This window comes from Lycorma delicatula, chromosome 5 (assembly GCF_047948215.1).
Source record: "Lycorma delicatula isolate Av1 chromosome 5, ASM4794821v1, whole genome shotgun sequence".
In the NCBI taxonomy this organism is placed as follows: Eukaryota; Metazoa; Arthropoda; class Insecta; order Hemiptera; family Fulgoridae; genus Lycorma; species Lycorma delicatula.
The window spans coordinates 180,145,985-180,160,718 of NC_134459.1; the positions used below are offsets into that span (position 1 = coordinate 180,145,985).

The following is a 14,734-nucleotide window of genomic DNA, read 5'->3' on the forward strand; positions in this document are numbered from 1 at the left end:
TTTGACTGCTAATCTGGTACCATTGCATAGACGGAGTGGGTCAATGTTTCTAAGAATTATAGGAACACCAGTCTTTAAATTTACGGTATGTGGTGGCAATCCAGGTAAATCTAGTGAATTCAAGAACTCAGAAAATTTACTGCTTCATCTTGATTCATAACAGTATCTACTCATTTATAAGTAGCTGTTTCACCTAGTAACACATGTTGATTGTTGATTTTAATAACATTTTCATCCGTGTTTTTTGCAGCTAATATTGCACATTCACTTAACCATAGATTATATTTGTAATGCTGTGTGACATCTGGAAATACACATTGAATCGATTCTTCTTTTGAATGTATGCTAGTATAAAAATTTAATGGTAATTTAATGCACCCCCATTGATTCATCGATTGTAATTTTGCCATTTCCAGTATCTAATAATTGTTTCGCAAAACATTCTGCAGAAGCATCATTTTGCAATTGAACAAGCATATTTGTTGTTAATGTGCCTCTACAAATTTAATGGTTTTAAACACCCATTAAGTTCATCAGCTAGTGTTGAATGCGGTTTAACAGGTAATGTCTAACTAAAATCACCTGCTAATAATATTAGTGCACAACCAAATAGTTGTTTGTTTTCATGTAAATGTTTGAAAGTTCGATCCAATGCTTCCAACAGTTTTTTTATGTGCCATTGTGCATTCACCCCAGACAATTAACTTGCATTTTGCTGTACGTTACCCATTCCTGATATTTTTGAAATGTTAGTGTTTCAATGTAATCACAATTTAAGTGCAAAATGTGATGTTCAATCAGCATCATGCTGCAATTCCAGATGATGTGATTGCCAATGTGATATTATTTTGTGAACATATGGTTGCCAATATCAATGAAATGAGAAATGTTTTTCCTGTGCCGCCTGGTGCATCCAAGAAATACATTCCACCATATTGATAATTTATTACTTTCATTATCATTTCATAAACTCGTTTTTGCTTGCTTTTGAAGTAATTTTTAAATATTTGTTTGTACATATACATTCGATTTATTGATGTCGAAGCATTGTTAATGATGTAATTCACTATCAAATATGACATTAACCGATCGATTTGGTGATGTTATCCCCAGTTGACCTAATGCTTTATCCACAATTGCCAAGCACTTGTTTTCGATCAAAATCAATGCTTCATTATACATTTCCAGTGTGAATGACATGTATGTGGTTTAATTTTAAACACCTTATACCTAGTCAATGCAGAATGTCATCGGTCTTAAAATCCTTGTATTTTTCTCGTAATTCTTTTGGAGGATTTGATGGTAAACATGTAGATAATATTATTACAAATAACATTATATAATACATATATTATACATATTTGTAATATTATTACAAATTGAATTGGATGAGCAGAAATTGACGTATCTGCAAGTAAACTATTCCAGTGTGAATCATTTTTAAGTAAGTTCAAATTTTGACATGCTTCTTGATATGATGCATACAAATAACGATCAACCGTACCTAAATTTTGACATGATATTGGTCCACGGACATTAACCAATAATAAATGCAAATAACATTCTGAATGATTCGGATGATCGGTATATAATCTTCCCAAAGCAGTTGTTGAAAGTAAATCTTTTTGACCTTCAACGGCTTTTCCTTGTTTGCATTGTTGAAATTCTTTTTTTGGTGCATTCCAAGTAAAATAAGTTTGTATTTCCGAGTATAACAATGTTTTGGCAATAGTATCAGTTTGTCACAATGAAAAAATGTATTTAATTTTGTTGGTGGTGTTGTTGCTGATTTTTCTCGTAGATTTTCTGTTGTTAAATAAACATGTTGGCCATTTTCAAGATGAACTTCTGTTGTTAAATAAACATGTTGGCCATTTTCAAGATGAACTGCTAAATGAACAACTTTTGGGTGTCATTCATGTATTGGAAATGACAAAATTTGCCACACTGCTTCATTGCTACTAACATTCCATCCCATTTGATATTGATTGATTTCATCAAAAGATCGATTCACTTCACGCTCCAAAAAAAACCAAAAAAAATCATTTCTTTTGTGGACATATTTGCAAATATGTCTAATGGATTTTACAGAATTGCAATATTCAACATCGATATGTGCTTTGAAAGGTTTTGATAGAAGCGGTCAATATGGTACAACCCAAATGATTATCGGTTTTAATTTCTTAGTTTCTGATTTTTAAGATTACCGATTACCATTTTGATCGGTTGATCGATGAAATATTGTGAATAACCGTTGTTGCCGTTAATAGTTTCTGGAAGCAATGCCCTTGGATAACATTTTCTGCATTTTCCATCAGCCATATATGGTGAATTCTTGTTACGGACAACACATGGACTGTGAATCTTATTTTATTTTTTGTGACACTTTCAAACAATCCAGGATCGACAGTTATTCCAGGCACTTCATTTTTACATTTTAATACTTTAAAATAACTGCTAACTTTATTCATATTTTCAACAACAACTCAATGCAAGTTTTATACAGTTTCAGAATTATACTGAAGGTATCAAGTGTTACCGATCAATGCAATCTATCATTTTCATGTTCTTGTGATAGGGTAAATATTAGCGGGTTAGCATAAAAATTGGGAGAACATTTTTTTTTTATCTTTTTATAAATGGTACTCATATGTGCACTTCAAGACTATAATGTAAAAATTTGTCCGACATAAAGACTATGAAACTGCATATGCTGATATGCTGAAAACATTAAAGTTTAAAAAATTATTTTATTGCTAAGAATATTAGTTTCAAAAATAGTTAAAATTAAATACTTTTTTCACAAATACTTACCTGAAATTCATGAAAATTTGTAAATTTATAGATTTTCATGATGGAAGTTGTAGCAATAATGTAAGTTTTAAATGAAACAGATTTGCTTGATATAGTTGTATTATTTCAATTTATCACAAAATAATGTAATGTAATGTAATAATGTAAAACGTAATTATAACCTATATAACAATATAAGTAACTAATATCTAATGATAACAAATATTCATTACAAAATCAATATTATAAAAACTTGAACTTATTAGATAAAATAGCTTCTGACAAAAAAGCAATATTAGGCCCATAATTATCCATTTTTTTGTGATACTTATAAAAGCAGTTGTTTTTCATGATGCTTGAATAAATATTGCATTCGATGCATTTTATTCTACATAGTGATGTGGAGCCTACATTTTGATGCAAAATCATCATCTTGATACTCGGGTAGATGTCTGATATTGTCATAACATACATCAGAACATGGTGCTGGTATTATTTTCCTCTGTTTTGGCTCAGATAGGTCATTATTTTCAGCTGTTAAAAGTGAAGATGGCACACACAGCTAAAGGTGCTGAGATTTGTTGTTTTTTTTTTAGTCTTTCCTTTGCCAAGTCTGTTTTTGCCAGTAATGCACCAAGTTGAAATCGGTACTGCAATAGTGGCATTTGATCTTTTGCAGATTTATTATTTAATTTACAGCTGCGTTTATCATTAGTCAACGGTTTATAATGACTAAATTAGTGAAATGGTGGTAAATATGCACTGGTCATTTCTTAGTTCTGACAGCATTCTATGGCATAAGTCAGTATCCTCCATGTTTTTATTATAAAGCCTAACTACTGCTGGTTGCGGCACCTCAATTTTAGCTTTATCTTCTTTTGATCATCGTTAACAAGTAGATGTAGGCTCACTGTCAATGCAGGATGACAAGAGAAGAATACTCTTTTGTCATCAACTTGATGATACCTATATATCAGTCGATATTTACAACTTTTTTAAACACTTCATTGCCTTGTCATCAGACGATTTTTTTAATCCTGGACCAGCGCTATTTTTATTAATTTTATTTTTATTAACCAGCGCTATCTGATAAATACTGTTATCTAACAAAGATTCTACACTTTTGATGCCTGTAAAAAAGTAGGTCCGGATATATTACACGTCTAAGTGTTTTTGGTACAATTTCAGTGAGTAATTTTACAACTGCTGCACCTAGTCCTAATTTTTTTCAGTATCATCGACTAACTGCACCTTGTCCTACATAAATACAGAAATTTAGCTGTAGGCCATCAGAGGTTATCAACACAAATTTTTCAGACATAATGAATTTGGTTTAGATGGAATGTATTGTCTCATAGCACATTTGCTAGCAAATTGAATTATCTGCTCATCGACAGGTAAGAGGTAAGTGCTTTGATCTCTGCAAAGACTGACATATTTTACGAATGATTTTTTCTGATTTATAATTGGTTGCACCTTCCATAACTTATCATTATTGTTGGGCCTTACTCAATTATTTAGAAAATGTATACGGTTTCGTAAATTAAAATAACGATCCCTAGGCATATTTTCAGCAGTTATGGTGACTTAATATAAATGTGCTTGTGGTAGTTCCCAATGATCTCATAATTACTTTGATTCCTGTATGTCTAATTATTTCTGAGGTTGAAACATTTATCGATTTTAAATTATTGTTCTGAACAAAATACAAGTCAGTTTGCTTGCGACTTCAGAAAAGAAACTAAATCTAAATATCCATAACGTGCTTCTATAACACTTTTTGGAAACTCAGTCGGCTTCAAGTTCTTCATCCTCACAGTCAACCAAAAGATTTTTCATCCTGAAACAAAATTAAAAATCTTGTTTCAGAATTTTGTGGCTAAAAATAAAGAAAATGATATAACAAATTGTTTTCTCATTTTCTGTTTCTGATAAAATGATAAAGTTACTTTGTAACTTTCCAAATGCTTCCGTGAACACAAATTTCTTCAGTTGGGCTGACATTTTGCTCTGTTATTGAATGTTGATTCAAAATTTATTTATCTAACATATGTACCTCTTCATCCAACTCATCGCCAGAGTTATCAAGATCACTTATATCACTATTTTACAAGATTTCATCAACAATGAAAATACAACATGTTGATTTTAAAAACATACTAGAAATAAATTAAAAAATAAAATGGTCTATGAAAAAAATGTAAACAAAAAACAACGCTTAATGTTTAAAAAATATGGAAGCCTGTTAAATTAACACAAAAGTTGCTTGCAAAATAATGGCTATATTTTACAAAATTTATGCCAAATTTTCAATTTACACTTTTAATAAATATACCTGTATATTTAAGTTAATTTAAAGTTTTAACAGATTTCCAAGTTCTAAAGATTTAATCTGTAAATTATGAATACCGAATGAAAATATAAACAACCTCAGTTGCACAATTTTTGTACATTCGAAGATACTCGTGTGTGCACCTTACTTTCAAGGTCGATATTTATCTGTTTTGCTAATCAAATTACATGCTGATATAACCATATCGATAATGCATTTATAAGTTTGCCAGTAATGAAGAATTACCCTGGCCACAGTACGAGCATTGAGCAGGATAGTCTAGTAGTGGGACTACCATCTTAGATGGCTGATGAAAAGCCATTTGTCTCTAACTCAGCAAGTTCATGTTTTTATGGCAAGCTATCCTATTTGGTATGTTTCATTATAAAAGTATTTAGAAGTGCACCTTGATGAGAATTTCAGATTCAAGGCAAACTTTCAGTGTCGCAAAGAGGGCGTGTGATGCATTTTTTAGCATTCATGGGATGGTCCATCCTGATTAGGGATGAAATTTCCAAACAATGAGAATTTTATATAAAGGTGTATGCGAGGTGAATATGCTATATGGAAAACCAGTTCGGGCAAACAGAATATACAAAACATACCGTGCGTGATATTCTGTTTTATTGTTTAATTCTAAAGCATCATCAATAAATACAAGCTGAATATATAATTTAAAGTCGGGATATAAGCAAGCTTGCAGAAAAAATTCAAGAATGTTGGTTGTGGAAAAAAGCGTCTCCAGGGAAATCTCAGAGGGTTCTGTTCTCGGTCCTCTGCTGTGGAAGTTGTTATTTGATGGATTTCTGGGTTTGACATTTCCAGAAGGGTTCACGACGCAGGCTTTCGGGGGGGACTGTCTCCTTTTACTTTGTGGTAATTCACGACCGGGTGCAGGCGGTTTTGTCAACTGCAGAGGGATGGATGAATATTCAAAATTTAAAGATTTCTGTGCCCAAGATTAAGTTTATGCTTCTCAAGGGTGCAGACAGAAGCATTTGACATTCAGTCAAATGATCACCTGATGTTTGACTGTCCTGCTCTTGGTTTGGGGGGGGGGAGAGACCGGGCCACCCTGGAACTTAGAGGTCAAGGGGAAAATTGTCCACTCAAAAGCGGCGAGTCAATGTGGCGAGAGCCGCATTGTCAGACCGTGTGTAAGTTCCTTGATGCGGTTGCTATGTTCAGCCGACATCAGTAGTTTACCTAAGGGAAAAGACTCCTACAGCACTGTTGTGTGAAGGTAACCTAGAGATATATATGACTGACCACAGGCCAATTAAGGTTCCAAGCGATTTAATATGGTAGACAAGTACTTGCTTGACACGTAGGCCGGAGGTGTATGGCAACAGCGTTTGGTCAATTAACCACACACCTCAGGAATGGTCGAATTGAGACTGTACAAGACTACTCTTCATTTACACTCGTACATATCATCCTCATTCATTCTCTGAAGTATTATCTGAATGGTAATTATTGGAGGCTAAACAAGGACAAGAACATTAAGGATGTCCTTATTGCAAACATCCTGTCCATTTTATATATTTTAAATCGATGAGGACAGCAATGTGTATTTGTATGGACTTCAGGAAATGTTGGCATTGCAGGAAATGAAAGCGCAGATGAAGCTGCCAGTACAGCTATAGTCTGTGATAACTTGGATATATTTCCTGTACGAGTGGCCGATGTTAAAAATTGTCTAATACTATAAGAAACAGGTAGAGTAATAAATGGAGAAGATTAAATACAAAACTAAATGCAGTTAAAACTTTTTCATATAAATGGAAGGGTGACGTGATGTAAAACTCGCCGAGAACAAGAGGTGGTGACCAGACTTTCAATTGGCCAAACACGAATAAGAAATTTATATTTGTTAACCGGCGAAGAAAGACCAATGTGCAGTGTTTGTAATAAAGCACTTATAGTCAAGCATCTAATGGAAGAGCATACCATATATGAGAACCTCAGTAAAGGGGTTCGGTTTAAGAACTAATTTTGCTGCTGATTTGGAAGATGGAAATGAAGAAAAAATAGTTGCGTATCTGCAAGCCAGTGGACTATTAACAAGTCAATAAGCAGATTTAAGCCGTGTTAAGGAATCTCTAAGTGAAGTAGTTTAATTCTATAGATAAAAAAGGGTGTCTTGAAGCATGGCATGTATAGGGTCGGGAGGTGTCCTCTTGCCTAGGACACTCAGGCTCGCCTGCATGCACGAGTGGAGGAGTCGGGAGTCAGGACATATCCAAAGATGACATGGGGGGACCCTTGAGGGTGGACAGAGACTACAGGGCAAAAGATATGCACAAGACGTGCCTAGAGCCAGGTAGGTCAGGACCGGAAAGGGCAGCATTTCATTTTCAACTTTTAAATTTTCTGATTTAACCAAGTCAGACTCTTCAATCGCTGAAAGATATTTTTTGATATCACCATTACTAATATCAAGCAGTTCTCCAGTTGCAGTAAATCTGCTTGCTGTAATAAAAAGCAAATATGAATGCTACAAAGTAAATCTCTTGATTCGCTTAACACACATAAATAGTGCAGTCACAGTTAAATTATTACTAATATTATTAGGTGACTTTAATATGCCAGGTTTTGCTAAATGTTATCAAAAAATGCTGCTATTCACCTTTCAGATTTTTCTACAAATTAACAATCAAATAATTTGTTAAAACTCTTGCGCTAATTCTCATGATTTTGTTTTTTCTAATCTTACTGACACTGATGTTAATACAGGTTATGGTGAAATTTTGTATCATAATAAACATCATTTACCTTAGAGTAAACATTACCTACAATTTTGAATTCTAATCTTATAAATATAAATATAAGATTAACATAAATTCTTACCAGATATAAAAATATAAATTTTATAACATTCAACATTTACTAAATGAGAGTTTGATAGTAAATAATATTTATTTATTTTTTGTACTGCCACGTAATATTTAAGTTTGTGCATGGAACATGGAAGCTGAATTTTGCAGCATATCAAAAATACCATGCCTGACTGGGATTTGATATTAATCACTGATACAGAAATTTCTTTAAGGAATTGCAACTATGTATTAATAATATTGTTGATAGTCATGTACCAAATATACTTATACAAAAATGTAATTATCAAAGCGGTTCTATAGTGAACTTATTATCACAGTTATTAATAAGAAAAATTTCCATAAGCTTCAAAAATAATATAGATCTACTTATTATTAAGACTATTTAACAACAGTGTATATGTAAAATTCTTAGTCACAAAGATTTAATTTTTAATTATACTGTTAAAGTTGAGGAATCTTTATCTAATGATTCCAAATATTTCTTTTAAATCTACTAAAAAAAAATGATGACAGATCTTCTATTTTATGTACTTATGATTTTCTATTCACGGGTTTCATGCCCATTTATCTGAATTAAATAAATAAATAAAGTTAAACATTTACACTACATTTAATTTAAGTTAAACACTTACAGAAATTAAAAAAAAAAAATCGAACATCAATTACTCAGCCTTTGCATGAGGATAAAAATGGAAAATTAGCTCTTAACAACAAAGAAAATTGGAAAATTATACAAAGTACTTCAAAAAATTATTATGTTGTTTGAGTCTAGCGGATCCATTACTGCCACACACCTCGCAAGCTTATCAGTCGATACAATGTTATATCATTAGATGGTTTACTTAGTTTGATTGGTTTCAGCTATTTTCCATAGATTCAGAAAATATTTATTTTTGAGAATGGATGTAAAGCAATAATAATTAAAACTAGCTAAACAAGAACGTTATGACGATCAAAGTTCACATTGTAGGTAATTTATGAAATAGATGGTATATGAACAATCTCAAAAAAAAAATATGAGTATGTGTATGTAGTAGTGGAGATTTATGGGTTGAAGCACAAACTTTAATGAATTGAATTAATGAACTGAGAGTCTCTGTGTGACCTGGGTTTGAAATGAATGATTCATATCAGTCAATTGAATAATATTACAAAAATAATACAAGTAATATTAAAAAAATTTCTGTAACAACAAATATTTGTTTAGCCATGGGACTTCCAGCGGGGACTGCGTGTGAGGCTAGAGTGATGAGATATATGAGCACCTCATGGGAGGCTAGACCAATCATTACCATCACTGGTAACAAACAGGATGCCCCTAGGGCGCTGTTTTAGGAGATGCAATGTGGTGCTGTTATAATATCTTTGCACACAATCATACGATTTTCAAAATTCAAATGGAGAATATATATATTATAAATTATAAACTTATAAAGGTACATATTACACAAAGCTGCAGTAGATGGCAGCACTTTTTCAAATAATGATAATGAATAAATAATTCAAATCCAGATAGTACTGTAACACTGACTGGCCAAGGTACATGTATTTAATCTGGTTATATATTTAATTTAATTTTTACTAAATTTGGTATCATATTTTATACATGTAGTTTTTAATTTTATTTTAATTTTTAAAATATCAAAATTTTTATATTTTCTTGATAAAACAGTTAAAATAAAAAAATTACAACTGAAGATGTGGGTTTCAAATAATAAATAAAATACTCAAGATGAAAAATCAATTTAATTAATAAGTATATTATAAAAAATGGGTACAAATTACTTAAATTAAATAGTTTAATAGTAAACAAAAGTACTAGAATGATAAGTTATGACATAAATAGAAAATTAATAAAGACCTGAAATGTATAGATATTATTATAAACATCATTAGAAATATATGTAAACAAAATTATTTTGAGTTTAACAACAAATTTTTACACGCCAGATAATACTTTACCCATGGGATTTCCATCATTGGCCGTTATGGCCAAAATTTATTTACATGAATTTGAGAGTAGAATAGTATATGGTATTACCCGCATTTATAAAATTCAATCACGGGTTTGATACGTGAATGATATTTATATTTTGGTAATCTATGAACCTATTATAAATAATGAACAGTTAATAATTTTAAAAAACTTAATTCTTATAATAATTTAAAATTTACATTCGAAACTGACAAATACAGAAAAAAATTTTTTTTAGATGTTGACAGAAATTAGTAAAAGTAATAAAATTATAACTCATGTATATAGAAAACCAACAACTAATAAAATAACTATTAACAAAAATTCAAATCATCCTTGGGCGCATAAAATTAATAATAAATTTACAAACATGTTAAATATAGCATACATTACACACATAATAATAAAAAAAAAACTAGATTAAAGTTATTACAATAAAAAATGGATAAAACATGTCATTAATTAATATAATAAAACCATGTTGATGAAAATATTTATATAAAATATTGCTACACTAACAACAATATTGAAAATTTGGTTAATGTCTAAAATGATAAAAAAATAAAATTTATAGACCGTACAATCACATAATAAATGATTTAAAAATCCATACTAATGATAATGATCTCAATAGCTTGTGTAGTATCTATAAAATAACATGCAATGATTGTAACAAAATTTATATTGGAAAAACTAGTAGATCCTTTAGGTAAAGGTTTGCAGAACATTTTAGTAAAAAAAACAAGTTAGGTTTCTCCAATCTTGCTAATCAATATTAATCTTAATTAATAAATGGTTTGATTAATGTACAGACAGAATATCAAAACCGCCTTAGATAACCGCATATTTATATAATTTAAATAAAAATTTAACATATTTTAGTACAGAATTGTATGTGTGACTAGTCACATATAATAAAAAGTTTTAATCTTTTTAACTATTATGACTACATGTTTTTATATATTTACAATTATACGTTTTAAATTTTAATGTGTGATTTTTAAAAAGAATATGTTTTATTAACTGATGATGAGGGAAACCCTCGAAAGCACTTTTATATAATAACAACATGCTTACGGTGAGGCATTATTGAATTTTGTACTTTTGTTGGTAACAGTACAGAGGGGAAATGCGGACAAATACAATAACACAAAAAAAACTGATTTTTCTAAGTTTATATATATATATGTTTGTCTGTTGTTAATGCATCATGCGAGAACCAACTGCCCAATTACTTTCAAATTTGCAAGATACATTCATGTTATCCCAGAGAAGCTTTTAAACCATCACCCGAGGCCCTAACTCCCTTGTAAGTTAAGATATAACTTAACTTCGCCCCCATGGTGGGTGAAGTTATGAATTAAAGATACTCATTAAGGAAAAAATAAACTAATCCTTTTACTTCATTATTATATTTCTGCCCTTGCAAAGAAATAAGTTAAGAATTATTCATCGTCAAAGGTGTTAGTTACTATAGTTCCCATTATTCTACCTATTTAATTTAGTTCCTTTTTCAGATTTCTCTAAAGCCTGAATACTGTAACTATTATTTATCAGTATTATTCTCATAACCATGAGAATAACATACAGTGCGGGAGTCTAGGATATGGAGTCATCTGGGTAGATGGAAATGGCAAACGAAGCAAAATCTGCAGATGTCCAGGACACCAGTACCCCTGGAAAATTGGGAATGGCAATTGAAGCGATGTCTGCAGCCATGAGGTAGACCTTGAGGTGCCCCCGAGTTGGCTCTGAGATTCACATCGGCTAACCTGAGCCTCGAATGGTCCAGGTTCTGGTTAGACAGCTAGTCTCTTATAAGAGACCTAACGTGTGTTTAATCCCTTTGGGCAACCAAGTTACAGGGTTACAAAATTTAGAAAAAGTTTTAAATGATTATTTTTGAATATACACTTTTAATAACATTATAATACTGTACAAATATAAAACCCTCTGCGCTACTATCATATTTTTGAAATTGCACTATCAATAACTGAAGGCAAATGTTCACAACAAAAAACTGAAATTATTGACAACATTTTGCATCAGGTGCCTCTAGTATGATTTCTTTAGCATTGCCGCATCTTTTCCTAATGTAAATACAGAATTAAATTTTATTTTATTTTCATTTCAATAATAAAATTATATGTCACAACTCTGTTGAATCTGCATCGGGTTAGGTTTTTATTACTAACTTGATAAATATTAAAATATGACAAGCGATTACAAATAACAACCGTTTACCCAGAGCTTATTGAAATGAGAACTCTATCAAAAAGTTAAAATACACGCATTTCAGATATCACTGAAGTTTAAAAACAACACTTTTGCCCTCAAACGTTAACCGTTTATCATTCACACACAACTTAATAAGTCGATATTAATTAAATAGAAAGAGAATTAAAAACATTTATTTTTATAAGAGAACACACGTGTGCACGCATACACACACAAAAATGAAATTAACAAGAGATTAACCCATGTTTGTTATAATATCCAATAATTATAAATACTTACCATGACTCAGATAAAATTACATCTCTTCTTCTGTCTTCACAGTGTGTAAATAATTTATTTCAAGTTGAATGATTTTCATGTTAAGATTAATCTGCGGTGAAACTTCATCATTTAATGAGATCTCAGACTCCTTTAAATAAGATAAAAGAAAAAACCTTATTAAAATGTGAAAAACTAATTATTATTCGACAAATAGTCTTTTTTTATTCTGAATGTAACTTAATAATACCATTATATAATTATATTATGTCATCATAAAATAAATTAGTAATAATAAAACAGATTATACGATAAAAAAAGATGTTTGAAGTCTATACAAATTTTTTATAAAAATACATGAAATAATGTTAAGGTAAATATTGAAAAATAAAAAGTCACAAAATGATAATTCACAATTAGAGGGCACTATTGAAAATTAAATACATGTTGATCGGAATTCAGATAAATTGAGATTTTTTTTTTAATTAGTACTATTTAAAAATTCATCAACGGAAAGTTGTTTCCATAAAAAAAATGTCTAATTGTATTTTAAATAAATTGTTGGAAGATTTTTCAAATGATTCAGGAATTCAGAAGCACACAAAGGCCCCTTTCTTGTAATCTGAAGTACCATGTCAAGTTACGCGAAAACAGTACTGTTGTACGGTTCAGTTTAGGTGGATGATATTGTTATTTTTTTAAGAATAAGTGATAATTGTTTTTAGTAAAGATTGCACATCCATAAATATAAACCCAAGGATCTTTAATTTCACTTATAAACACCAGTTAATGATCAGACAGCCCAATTTTCTATCTTAAAAGCTCAATCTGAATTTGAGGGAGTGCCAAGATTTGATATAAAACTTTATAGAGGATATATGTAGACATAATAAACATTTCCTACAAACTTCATACTTCCTATTGACTGCAAAAACAAATCAATCTCTACCAGTCTGTATACAGATCAAGAATAAATGATTGAATGAAAACGACGGTAATTGTTTTATTGTCATAAACATAAAACAAAAAATTGACCATTATTACAAAAAAAAAGATTGTAACATTTAAAAACTACTGTTGAGAGACCCATTTTTCTTGTTTATTGATAATAACCATGATGACTATAACAACACATGCCAAGTCTATTGACTTTTGAATGCGCATCATCCTTCTAAATAATTGTTATGATTTTTCTCTTCACACATGAGAAATATTCTAGTGTAAATATAAACATGTTTTACACCAAATTAATGTTCAATTTCAACAGTATGATAGTACAGAGGGTTTTAAATTTGGATGGTATAATAACATTATACAAAATGTATATTCAAAAAATTGTCATTTAAATGTTTTTTTTTAAATTTCTGTACAAAAATCCCATGACCTTGTAACTTGGTTGCCCAAAGGAATTAAGCACGGATTAGGTCTCTTAAAAGAGATAGTAAGTGTCAACAAGTATTGCTTTGTCGAAGTGAAGGTTAATTCCAAGAATATGTATTAAATTTAACCCAATACCATCCAAAAGGATTTTTAATTTGAAAGTTGTTTAAAAAAACTTCCAGATTGTTGGCATGCAGATATAAGAAATATGACGAGTGAAAAATCACATATACAATCAGACAGAATAAAATTATTTTATTCTGTCTTTAATAAACGAGTAGAATTTTTGCTTTTGCATAACTAAATGCTAATTCTCTTATAACATCATATCAGTAGATTAGCTTGCTACCTGTACTTTAAAAGGTTTTCAAAGAAATTTGTACAAAAGATTGAAACCTTTTTACGACAAAACATTTGCCTACCGGTTCGGCTTTCAAACAGATCATAGTACCATCCAACAGATTCATCAAATTTTCCCTAATATTCAGACAAAAAGTCTGCTATGCTTGTTCTTTTTGATATCTGCCAAGTCTTAAGAAGTGTAACATGCTGACCTTTTTAAAATTAATCGACATCTACATTATCAGTTTTTTAACATTTTCAGTTCTTTTTTAAGTAATAGATATTTCAAGATTACATTCGAGAGTGAATTATCTCTAATATTTTCCGTAACTGTAGGCACTGCTCAAGGAAGTGTATTCTACATGGACTTCCAATATGTGCTTGTTCTCACAACACTACAATAGCATATTTTAAGCGATTTGCTTGTAGTGTGTAAAAGTAATTCACAAGTTCACAGCACCTTCAAGAAGAGTTAAACAACATTGAAGCGTAGCAGAAGTTGTGACAAATAAAGTCTAATGAAAATTAAAAGTACACATTTTAGTTATGCATTTTCAAAGCAGCAACTTAAGTGTT

At 30.6% G+C, this 14,734-nt stretch overlaps 1 long non-coding RNA gene across 2 annotated transcripts in view; it reads right to left on the bottom strand.

Annotated features, from left to right (window-relative positions):
* Positions 1-2,919: 2,919 nt before the first annotated feature.
* Positions 2,920-14,734, bottom strand: part of LOC142325650 (uncharacterized) — a 39,249-nt gene continuing 27,434 nt past the window's right edge. For both annotated transcript variants that reach the window (XR_012756583.1, XR_012756584.1), the window contains exons 3-4: positions 12,458-12,587; positions 2,920-4,633 (exon numbers count right to left, since the gene is read on the bottom strand). This is a non-coding gene — a long non-coding RNA (uncharacterized LOC142325650). The remainder of the gene's footprint in view (positions 4,634-12,457; positions 12,588-14,734) is intronic.